This window comes from Callorhinus ursinus, unplaced genomic scaffold (genome assembly GCF_003265705.2).
Source record: "Callorhinus ursinus isolate GAN/ISIS: 27379988/994484 unplaced genomic scaffold, GSC_fseal_2.0 scaffold40, whole genome shotgun sequence".
In the NCBI taxonomy this organism is placed as follows: Eukaryota; Metazoa; Chordata; class Mammalia; order Carnivora; family Otariidae; genus Callorhinus; species Callorhinus ursinus.
The window spans coordinates 4,712,498-4,725,603 of record NW_027397102.1 but is presented as its reverse complement, the minus strand read 5'-3'; the positions used below and the strand labels follow the sequence as shown (position 1 = coordinate 4,725,603).

Genomic DNA, 13,106 nt, shown 5'->3' with positions numbered 1-13,106 from the left:
CAAATAGCTTATAATCTTTCCAGAAAACCTGTCTGGCCACTGCAACTAGGTAAAGAGCTGACTACAGCACAGTAAGAAAATACTTTAGAAAGTTTTGCCTGGCTAATTCTCCTAGGGAATTCACCAGTTCTGCCCTACTGAAAGTTCAATCAGAATTTTTATTTTAAAGAAGGGTGTTCTGCTTGGATACCACATTCAGTTAGTCTCCCAACTTTTCTTATATTTGGTACCTCCTATGATTCCCTCATAAGCCAACTTCATAAAGGGGGGGAAATAACTCTGTGTGGACAGACAATGCAGTTATTGTGAGCATTGCCATTTTGCCAGGAAGTTCTTTCATTTAGCTGGGTCTAAATGTCTTTGCTGAGATCTGAAGCCCATTTCCTTTTCAACAGATAGCGCACCTTGTTACTCTGACTAGTACTCTTTTAATTACCAGGAGACAGCAAGGAAGGAGTACATTACTCAATCTCACATTACCAGTAAGTAATGCCCAGTCACATTGCCTTTCCTCAGATATCCTGTTTGTAATCATTTCATATCCTGGAGACAAAAGCACACCAATTGGTATTGGCAACCTCAGATGCTATTAAAATTTGTACTGATAATTAACAAGACTTTGGCCACTATCCACTTCCTTGCTCCTACCATCCATTAAAAAATGTTAGTTTGTTCTTATACAGCTCCTATCTCTTAGTGTCTTATTCTTATACACATGATTTAAAGCTGTCTATTTTTATTCTTTCACTTTTTCTTAAGCCGTATTTCTCAAAATGTGGTCTCTGTACTAACTGGAATGCATATTAAAAATGAGTATTTCCAGATGGAACAAATCTTAACTTCCAAAGGATAGAGCCAAGGTAGCTACATTTTAACAAGCTTTCAAGAGAACTAAATCTGAGAGCCTTCAAATCTGAGAGTATTCCTTGAGCTATAAAGGGCAACATCAATATCAATTTAATCATTTTCTTAAGCTCCATACCCAAACTAGGTCCTTGCAGGCATTCTTTGTGCTTTCCTATCTCCATTCCCTGGGTTCTTGATTTTCCCTCTCGTTAAAGTGCTATATCCCCCTCTTTACCTATCGAAGTCCTGCCCATCTCCTGAGGCCACTCTTAAAAAAATGCTACCTTCTTCATGAAAGCTTTTGTTATCCTCTGCCTGATTATGATCATACCCACTTATGAACTTCCATAGCACTTTGCATTATAAATATGCTTTCTTTTCTTATTCATTCCACAAAATTGTGAGCTCATTACCAGCAAAGACCATGTTTTATTGATGTATATGAACCTCCACCACTAAAGTACACAGCTATTTTGCATGTAGTAAGAACTCAATTATATTCAACTAAGTTTATTGAACATCTAGGCCAGAGCTTAATATAATGGGAGGATCCCTTTATGTCTCATATATGCTATGTTATTTTGTAAACAATTTGAATACAGCTCCATATTGTTGACTATTTAACTTGTGGCTCATAATGGGTCTCAAGTCTTTATTTATATGTGGTTAAAATACAAGAGAAAGTAGTAAATCACTTTTCATAGGTACTATAAAACAATGAGCAAACAGCTTAGAATTACATGTAGTTAACTAGCTATCAGTGTCTCCTGTTTTTACAACTCTGGGTGTATGTATCCTAACTTTAGGTTTAAAATATAAGTCACCATTTTAAAAAGTTCTATTTTAAATATTATATATCAAATATTTTTACTTTGTAGATGTGATGAGAAAATCACAAGTTATGGTGCAGTGGGAAAATTGTATGTATTTCCTGTTCTCAGTGCTGATATGGCTGTGGGGATTTTCTTCCACTCTTCTGAATGTTCATCTGGTGTTTCAGACCAGACATCAGAATTTGGACAAAGTGGGGATTTTTTAAAGGAAAGTTAAAAGCTTCCAAGTTTATATAAAATAAAGTAAGGTCCAATATAACCAGGTCCTTCTGGCTGTTTTCACTTTTTTGCAGTCCTTTTCTTGCAATTTTCTCTTTGTGAGTGTGCCCTATCCACTGTTTCATAGGATTAATAGGCTGCAAAAGTGAAGGAGTAAAGCAACTTTATGAGGTCTGGTAAAAAGAGCAAGAGTAGAGTGGAAAATTAAACCAGTCTCCAGGGCTTCACTCCAGTGTTGGCTTTGATTTTGAGTGTAGGTGGCTACCTAATGTGGTGTGATTTCAAAGGCTGCCAAAAAGCCCTCTTATAAGAAAAAAGAAGTACAAATCCTTTCCAATTTGTTGACTGGGGCCCAAATTCCTTAAGAATAAGACCTTTTCCTTATAGAGACAAATTAGGTTTGGAATGTCAGACTTCCACCTTTAAAGATGGAGTCCAGGAACTTAAAACTGGCATCTTTTCCTGGGGAATATCAGTACCCCACACAAACTCAGACTTTCTCTATCATGTGTAATAGATCCTGGAGTTTTTGCATTCTATGCTTTTCAGCTCAGTTAGTGTATCAGTTTTTTGCTCTTGGTGCTTAGTATTTTTCCCCCATAGTTGTGTTTTACGTATATGTTGAGGCCATTTTCTCTGCAGTATATTCAATATCTATAGCATTTTGTTTTATTTATTTTTTAAAGATTTTACTTATTTATTTGAAAGAAAGAGAGAGAGAGCACACACAAGCGGTGGGAGGGGCAGAGGGAGAGGCAGAAGCACAGGAGCCCGACATGGGGCACAATCCCAGGACCCTAGAATCATGACCCGAGCTGAAGGCAGATGCTTACCTGACTGAGCCACCCAGGTGCCCCATATTGTTTTCTTTTGAAGAACAAAAGGGGGTGCCTGGGTGGCTCAGTTGGTTAAGCGACTGCCTTTGGTTCAGGTCATGATCTTAGGGTCCTGGGATCGAGCCCCATGTTGGGCTTCCTGCTCAACAGGGAATCTCTCTGCCCCTTCCCCACTGCTTGTGCTCTCTCTCTCTCTCTATCTCAAATAAATAAATAAAATCTTTAAAAAAAAAAGAACAAAAGCATATTATGGAAGCCTCTCAGCAGATGCCTGAGGTCTTTAGAAAGTGCATAAAAAATATTGATTAAAAAATGATTCAATTTTTAAGATTTTATTTTTTTAATGTTTTTTTAGAATTTTTTGTTCATTTCAAACAGAGAGATACAGAGAGAGAGAGAGAGAGCAGGAGCAGTGGGGAGAGGCAGAGGAAGAGGGAGAAGCCAACTCCCTGCTGAGCAGGGAGCCCGATGTGGGCTCAATCCCCAGGACCTGGAGCCGAAGGCAGATGCTTAACCATCTGAGCCACCCAGGCACCCCTTAATTTTTAAGATTTTAAATACTAAAATGCAAATGGTAAATAAAAGGGATTGTTTAGCTCTCAGTAATTACCCTAAAATGTACCCATGTAGCTCTTAATAATTACTCTAAAAAAACTGCCTATGGAACAATTGACATCCCAATAAAAAGGCAATTAATCAAAAATATGGAGATCTCATTTTTGGATTTTAATGACAGATACTAAATCACTTCTTTAGATCAGACTTGGACGGAGGCAAGGGAGAGGGGTACAAGACAATGAACACTGCTATCCCAAATGATTAAATATAAGACTCCTCTAGTGTCAGTTTTGTCTTTGTTGGACTTGTCTTATTTTTTGGCTCTTTCTCTCTCTCTCTCCCCTTCTAGGACTTTTATAATGCAAATGTTATTCCCTTGACATTGCCACAAATGTCCCTTAAGTTATCTTCTTTTTTCCTGCTCTGAGTGAGTCTCAGGGAGTCTCTTCTGGTACTCCAACTAAACAGGATTCTTTTCTATACTTCTCAATTTTCTACCAATTTTTTCTATACTTAGAAAGTGGACCTTATAAATTCGGAAAACTCTAAAGGAGTTTACTTTGTTACTTCCTTTAAAAATAAGCCTCCACTGCTCACCCCCACAGTGCAGCTGCTTGTCACAGCCTGGCTGGGTCTTAGCCTGCCCCACTCACCCCAGTGCTACAGTGCAAGCACATGTTACAGATGGGTTGGGTGCCAGCCCCACCCATGTCTGCACCACAGATACAGCCCAACCACAGATGGGCACACACAACCAAATCAAGGGACACCTCTTGAGCACCTAGCTCTGGTGGTCAGAGGAGATTGTGCTTCTGGGCTCCATGTGACTTGTCCTACACAAGACCATTCCTTCAAGACTGGGAAAAGTTGATTTGTGTAGTATGTAGAGCCAAACACAGACATGGAAAATAAGAAGACAGAGAAATATGTTCCAAATGCAAAAAACAAGACCAAATATCAGAAAAAAAGATATTAATGTAATGGAGATAAACAATTTACTTGATAAAGACTTTCAAAGTAATGGTTATAAAGATGCTTACTATACATGGGAAAATAATGAAAGAACACAGTGAAATTCTTATCAAAAAATAAGATTTGTAAGAAAGTTCCAAACAGAAACTATAGAGCTAAAGAATACATTAACTAAACTGAAAAAATACACTAGAGAGCTTCAGCAGGATAGTGGGTGAAGCTGAAGATCGAATCCATGAGCTGGAAGGCAAAGCAACAGAACTCAGAGCAGGAAAAAAGAAGATAACTTAAGGGACATTTGTGACAATGTCAAGGGAATAACATTTGCCTTATAAAAGTCCTAGAAAGGGAGAGAGAAAGAGAAAGAGCCAAAAAATGTATTTGAAGAAATAATGGTTGCAAATTTCCCTAATCTGGGGAATGAAACAAGCAGGTTTAGAAATCCCAGAGTCCCCAAAAAATGAACCCCAAAAGATCCACGCCAAGACATGTCATAATTGAAATGGTAAAAGTTAAAGATACAGAATGAATCTTAAAAGCAACAAGAGAAAAACAACTTCTTACATACAAGGGAAATCTGAAAGAATATCAGAATTTTTTTTTTCTCCAGAAACTTTGTAAGCCAGAAGAGAATGGCATAACATATTCAAAGTGCCAAAAGGAAAAAGTTCCAACCAAAAATATCTACCTGACAAGGTTAACATTCCAAATTGAAGGAGAGATCAAGAACTTTCTAGATAAGCAAAACCTAAAGTAGTTTATCACCACTAAACTGGCCTTACAAGCAATGTTAAAGGTACTTCTCTAAACTGAAAGAAAATGGTACTAAATTACAAATAAGAATACATACAAAACTAAAAATCTCACTGGAAAAGGTAATTATATAATAAAGGTAGCAGGTCAATCACTTATAAAACAAGTATGAAAGTTAAAATTTAGAAAAAATAGTAAAATTAACTGAAAGTACAATAACTATTTAAAGAATGCATAAAATAAAAATATGTAAGGGGCGCCTGGGTGGCTTATTTGGTTGAGCATCCAACTCTTGATTTCAGCTCAAGGCATGGTCTCAGGGTTGTGGGATTGAGCCCCACATTGGGCTCTGCACTCGGCCCAGAGTCTGCTTGACCCTCTTCCTCTGCTCATCCCCCTGTTTGCTCTCTCTCTCTAAAATAAATAAATAAAATCTTTAAAAAAAAGATGTTAAATGTGACATCACAAACAACAACAACAACAACAAAACATGGAAAAAAAGATACAAAAATTTAGTTTTGGAATGTGCTCAAATTTAAGTTGCCATGACCTCAAACCAGACTATCACATACATAGGAAGTTATATGTGAACCCTACAGTAACCACAAAGCAAAAGTCTGTAGTAAATATACAAAATAAAATGAGAAAGTATTCTAAATATAACACCAAAGAAAGCCATCAAACCATAAGGGAAGAGAAAAAGAAGAGAGGAATACAGAGGAACTACAGAAACATCCAGAAAATAATTAATGAAATGTCAATAAGTACATACCTATCAGTAATTACTTTAAATGTAACTGGTCAAACTCTTTAATCAAAAGACTTTGATGGGGCACCTGGGTGGCTCAGTCTGTTAAGCATCTGCCTTTGGCTCAGGTCATGATCCCAGGGTCCTGGGATTGAGTCCCACATTGGGGTCCTTGCTCAGCGGGGAGCCTGCTGCTCCCCTTGTTTGTGCTCTCTCTCTCTGACAAATACATAAATAAAATCTTAAAAAAAGGACTCTGAGTGGTTGAAAGAATTAAAAAAACAAACAAACAAACAAACAAAAACAAGACCCATCCATATGCTGCCCATGAGACCCACACTTCAGAAGTAAGGATAACACAGATTGAACGTGAAGGAATGGATAAAGATATTCCATGTAAGTCAGATAAAAAGAGAGCTGGTGTAGCTATAGTCAGCAGACAAAATAGACTTCAAAGACTGTAATAATAGACAAAGAAGGGCACATAACAATAAGGGGGTCAATTCAACAAGAGGACCTAACATTTATAAATATACATATATATGTGCACACAACATAGAAACACCAAACTATAGGGCGCCTGGGTGGCTCAGCTGGTTAAGCGACTGCCTTCGGCTCAGGTCACGATCCTGGAGTCCCGGGATTGAGTCCCACATCGGGTTTCCTGCTCAGCAGGGAGTCTGCTTCTCCCTCTGACCCTCCCCCCTCTCATGTGCTCTCTCTCTCTCTCATTCTAGCTCTCTCAAATAAATAAATAAAATCTAAAAAAAAAAAAGAAACACCAAACTATATAAAACAAATACTAATGGACCTAAAAGGAAAAATTTACAGCAATGCAATAATAATAGAAAATTTTAACTGCCCACTTACATTAATGGACAGATCATCTAAAGAGAGAATTAATAAGGAAATATCATCCTTAAATTACACATTGGAACAGATCGTCTTAATATATATATATATAGAAAATTGCATCCAAGAGCAACAAATACACATTCTTTTCAAGTGCACATAGAATATTCTCCAGTATAGATAACATGTCAAGCCAGTAAAAAAAGTCTTAATAAATTCAGGAAGACTGAAATTGTATCACACACATTCTCTGACCACAATGGTATGAAACTAGAAATAAATTACAAGAAAAAAAATTGGAAAAACCACAAAAATGTGGAGATTAAACAACATGCTTCTGAACAACCAATGGATCACTGAAACAATCAATGAAGAAAGTTTAAAAATACCTCGAGAGAAATAAAAACAGAAATATGACATACCAAAATCCATGAAATGCAGTAAAAGTGTTGCTAGAGGGAAGATCATAGCAATTCAGCGCTATCTCAAGAAACTAGAAATATCTCAAATAAACAATGTAACTCTATACCTAAATAAGCTTGAAAAGTAGTAAACAAAACTCAAATTCAGTAGAAGAAAGGAAATAATAAGATCAAAGTGGAAATAAATGAAATAGAGACTAAAAATAAAACAGAAAAGATTAATGAAATTAAGACCTGCTTCTTTTCAAAGATAAACAAAATTAATAAACCCTTAGCTCCACTCACCAAGATAAAAAGATAGAGGGCTCAAATAAATAAAATCAGAAATGAAAGAAGTTACAACAGATACCACAGAAGCACAAAGTACCATAAGAGACTTCTACTAATACACACCAACAATTTGGACAACCTGAAAGAAATAGATAAATTCCTAGAAATATACAATTTTTCAATACTGAATCATAAGGAATTAGAAATTCTGAATAGACAGATTACTAGTTAGGAGATTGAATCAATAATCAAAAACCTCCCAACACATAAAAGTCTGGGACCAGATGGCTTTACTGGTTAACTCAAACAAACACTGAAAGAATATTTAACACCTATCCTCAAAATCTTCCAAAAAATTGCAGAGAAAACATTTCCAAAGTTGTTTTACAAAGCCAGCATTTACCCTAAAGCCAAAATTGGACAAAGACACCCCAAGAAAAGTAAATTACATGTCAATGTCCCTGGTGAATATATTTGCAAAAATACTTAATAAAATATTAGTAAATCAAATCCAACAATACCTTAAAAGGATGATGCACCATGATCAAGTGGGATTTATTCCAAGGATGCAAGAATGGTTCAACATCTGCAAATCAATGTGATACATTACATTAACAAAATGAAGAATAAAATTATAAGATTAAATGATCATATATGATCACAGGTGCAGAAAAAGAATTTGATAGAATTCAATATTCATTTATGATAAAACAAAGAAAGTATGGAGGTAAGGTACTTAAATATAATTCCGGCCATATATGATAAACCCTCAGCTAACATCATACTCCATGGTGAAAAGATGAAAGATTTTCTTTTTTTTTTTTAAAGATTTTATTTATTTATTCATGAGAGACAGAGAGAGAGAGAGAAGCAGAGGGAGAAGCAGGCTCCCAAAGAGCAGGGAGCCCGATGCGGGACTCGATCCCAGGACTCTGGGATCATGACCTGAGCCGAAGGCAGACGCTTAACCATCTGAGCCACCCAGGCGCCCAAGATGAAAGATTTTCTTCAAAGATCAGGAACAAGACAAGAATGCCCACACTTCTTACTTTTATTCAACATAGTTTTAGAAGTCCTAGCCAGAAAAATTAGGTAAGAAAAAGAAATAAAAAGGCATCCAAAATGGAAAGGAAGTAAAACTGTCGGTATTTGCAGATGACAGATACTTTCTACTTTAAATAGAAAACCCAAAATACCCCATCCAAAAAGAAAAAGCTAATAAATGAATTCAGTAAAGTCCCAGGATAGAAAATCAACATGCAGAAATCTGTGGTGTTTCTACACGTTTATCAAAAATCAGAGAAAAATAAAAATAATCCTTTTAAAATTGCACCAAAAATAAAATATTTAGAAATATATTTAATCAAGGAAGTAAAAGACCTGTACACTGAAAACTATAAGACAGTGCTGAAAGAATTTGAAGATGACACAAATATATGGAAAGATATTTGGAGAAAGGGAAGATGGCAGCAGAGTAGGAGGATCCTAGGCTTGCCTCATCCCACAAATACAACTAGATAACTACCAACTCATCCTAAATACCACAGAAATCGATCTGAAGATTGACATAACAAACTTCACAACTAAAGGAAGAGAAGAGGCCACATTGAAGAAAGTAGGACGTGCAGAGACACAGTATGAGAGAAAAAGAGATCATGGACTCTGCAGTGAAGAGGGAGCCAGGGTCATGGAGAAGGATGAGAGACAGACTAAAACACAGGGGAGTGCATGGAGAAAATGAATCCCCATAGGAATTGGCTTGGAAAGCCAGAAGGCCTGATTTCATGACGTCTAACAACGAGTGGGGCTTAAAATCTGGAGTTCTAAAGGTCAAGGGGCTTGACTCAGGGAGAGCCCAGAGGCATAAGAGCCACAACTGAAGAGAAGGAAGGGCAAAGAGCCTGTGGATATATAGCATGAAAACGGCAACCTGAAGAGCACCTGGACACACAGTGGGGAGGTTATTTGCTCATTTCAGAGGATATCCCAGAGAAGCAGCATTCACAGAGAGAGCCCCCCCAACTGGAACAAAAGAATGACAGGTGCCATTTCCCTCCCCTGCATCTCAGTATAAACACAAAACCACCTGCAAAAACCAACACATCACCAACACTCACTGCTTAACTTACTTATATGAAGCCCTGCCCTGCCATGCTTTAGTGGAACCACCCTTCCCAGTCACCCTTGCCTCAGACCCAGTGTGGCAGAGCTCCCTTCCCCAGAAGACCTGCCTATACCCCTGACAACACCACATCTCCCCACTCTGGAGTTTTGCAGAGCCTCAGTTCTGGTGGTGGTGGCAACAGGTCTCATTTCACAAGCAAACCAGAACACATCTAGTTAAAACCCGCCACATTCAGGCCAGGGACCAAACACTGCCCACAATAGGCAAAGAGACCTTCTGCAGACAACCGGCCTGAAAGATAAAGCAGCTGGGACAAAAGAGCAGAAAACATACAGGACACACTGGAAACACTCCTGAAAGTTCCAGGCCCTGGAGAACAGGGGATACTACATGGCAGGAAACTATAGGACCTCTTCTTCATAAAGCCATAACCCTCATGAACAGGAGATGTAGCTGACTTTCCTAACACACACACACACACACACACACACACACACACACACACACACACAGAGGCACAGAGACTCAGACAAAATGAGAAAACAGAGGATTTGTCCCAAATGAAAGAAGAAGAGAAAATCATGACCAGAGATTTAAGTGAAACAGAAATAAATAATAAGCCTGATGGAATATAAAGCATTGATCATAAAAGTACTCACTGGACATGAGAAAAGACCAGAAGACATCAGTGAGACCCTTAACACAGAAATTAAAAAGAATCAGTCACAGATGAACAGTGCAATAAATGAGATTAATGCAGTAAACTCCAGGCTGGAAGAAGCAGAGAAAGGAAGTAGTGACCTACAAGACAGACCAGTGGAAATTAATCAAGCAGACCAAAAGAAAAAGAAAAAAGGATTATGCAACAGGAGAATAGACTTAGGGAACTCAGCGACTCCATCAAACATAATAACATTCATATTATAGTAGTCCCAGCAGAAGAGAGAGAAAAAGGGGCAGAAAATTTATTTGAAGATATAATAGATGAAAATATTCTTAATCCTGGGAAGGAAACAGATGTCCAGATCCATGAGACACAGAGAAGCCTGGCCAAAAAATAACAAAAGCAGATTCACACCAAGATATAGTATAATTAATAATGTAATAATGTAATGCAAAATACAGAGATATAAGAAAAAAGTTAAAAGCAGTCTTACAAAAGAAGACAGTTACATACATGCTAAACCACATAAGAATATCATCAGATATTTCACCAGAAACTTTGCAAGCAAAAAGAGAGTGACACTATATATATATATATATATATATATATATAATCTGTAGCCAAGAATACTCTATCCAGCAAGGCTATCATTCAGCATAGAAGGAGAAATAAAGAGATTCTGAGACAAACAAAAGGAAAAGGATTTCATAACCACTGAACCAACCCTGCAAGAAATATTAAAGGGGACTCTTTGAGAGGAAAGGGGAGACCAAAAGTGACAGTATAAAAATAGGAAACATAAAAGCAGTGAAAATTAATATTTCTATAAAATAATAAGTGAAAAATCTCAAACATACAAGGATGCAAAATATGACACACAATTCTAAAGCATGGGTAACAGAGGAGAAAATAATGGGCTCAAACTTAAACACATCAACTTAATATAGACTACTATATGCAGAAGAGATTATATAAATACCTAATGGTAATCATATATCAAAACCACTAATAAATATGCAAATAATAAAGAGAATGAAATCCAAATATATCACTAAAGAAAGTCAACAAAACATGAAAGGGAAAAACAAGAAAGGATCAGAGAAAATAGTCAAAAACAACTGCAAAACAAGTACTAAAATGACAATAAATACATATTATCAATAACTACACTAAATGCAAATTTATCAAATGCTCCAATGAAAAGGCATATGCTGACAGAAAAGATAAAAAAAAAAGACCCAAGTATATGCTGCTTACAAGACCTACGTTAGACCTAAAGACATCTAAAGAGAGAAAATGAGGGGATGGAGAAATATTTGTCATGAAAATGGATGTCAAAATAAAGCCAAAGTATGAGTACTTACATCAGACAAAACAAACTTTAAGACAAAGATTGTAACAAAAGACAAGGAAGGACACTATATAATAATAGAGGGGACAATGCAGCAAGAAGAAATAACAATTGTAAATATTTATGCATGCAACATGGGAGCACTCAAATATATAAAACAATAAATAACAAACATAAAAGAAGTAATTTCTAATAGTACAATAATAGTACAGGACATTTTACATAAATGGACAGATCATCTTAAAAGAAAATACACAAGCAGACAATGGCTTTGAATAACACATGGAACAGATGGATTTAACAGATATATTCAGAACATTCCATCATAAAACAACAGAATTCACATTGTTTTCAAGTGCACATGGAGCTTTCTGCAGAATAGATAACATATTAGGCCAGAAAACAAGCATCAGCAAATTAAAAAGATCGAAGTCATGCCATGCGTCTTTTCTGACCACAACAGTATGAAAGTTGAAGTCAACCACAAAAAACAAAATCTGGAAAGAACACAACTATATGGAAGTTAAATAAGATGCTACAAAACAATGAATGGGTCAACAAGAAATAAAAGAAGAAATTAAAAAGTGCATGGAAACAAATGAAATTGAAAACACAATGGTTCAAAACCTTCGGGATATAACAAAAGTGGTACTGAGAGGGAAGTTTATAACACTAAAGGCTTACTCCAAGAAGTAAAAAATATCTCAAATAAACAACCTAACATTACATCTAAAGGAGATAGAAAATGATAGGCAAACAAAACATAAAATCAGCAGAAGGAAGAACATAATAAAGATTAGAACAGAAATAAATGATATATAAATTTAAAAAAATACAACAGATCAATGAAATGAGGGGATGGTTCTTTGAAAAACTCAACAAAACTGATTAACCTCTAGCCAGACTTACAAAGGAAAAAAGAGAAAGGATGGAAATAAAGAAAATTATAAATGAGAGAGGAGAAATAACAACCAACACCACAGAAATAAAACATTATAGGAGAATATTATGAAAAATATATAACAAAAAATTGAACAACCTAGAAGAAAAGGATGAATTTCTAAAAATATATAACCTACCAAAACTGAAACAGAAAAAATCATACAGACCAATTACTGGCAAATAAACTAATTCAGTAACCAAAAAATTCCCAACAAACCAAAGTCTCACACCACATGTCTTCACAGGCAAAGTCTACCAAACATTTAAAGAAGAGTTAACACTTATACTTCACAAAGTAGTCTAAAAAATAGAAACGGGAGGAAAAGCTCCAAACTCATTCTATGAGGCCAGTAGTACCCTGATACCAAAATCAGATAAAGGCATCACTAAAAAAAGAGAACTATAGACCAATATCTTTGATGAAAAAGATGCAAAAATCCTGAACAAAATACTAGCAAACTAAATCCAATGATACATAAAAAAAATCGTTCACCACAATCAAGTGGGATTTATTCCGGTTTGCAAGTGGGATTTATTCCGGGATTGTAAGTGTGCAGAAATCAATCAGCATAATACATCACATCAATAACAGAAAGGATAAAACCATGTGACCATTTCAATAGAGGCAGAAAAAGCATTTGACAAAGTATAACATCCATTCATAATAAAAACTCTAACAAACTAGATTTAGAGGGAACATAACTCAACATAATAA

The 13,106-nt window shown here is 36.2% G+C and overlaps 1 protein-coding gene across 18 annotated transcripts in view; it reads right to left on the bottom strand.

Annotated features, from left to right (window-relative positions):
• GPR174 (G protein-coupled receptor 174) overlaps positions 1–13,106 on the bottom strand; it is a 181,061-nt gene that overhangs the window by 10,051 nt on the left and 157,904 nt on the right. For 12 of the 18 annotated variants that reach the window (XM_073880907.1, XM_073880903.1, XM_073880901.1 and 9 more), the window contains one exon: positions 7,831–7,895. The exons of 4 other annotated variants lie outside the window; for them this stretch is intronic. The gene's annotated coding sequence lies outside the window, so the exon portion shown is untranslated. Of the gene's footprint in view, positions 1–5,789; positions 5,975–7,830; positions 7,896–13,106 lie in introns of those variants that run through there. 2 more of the 18 variants (XM_025881144.2, XM_025881242.2) reach the window with 1 other exon arrangement.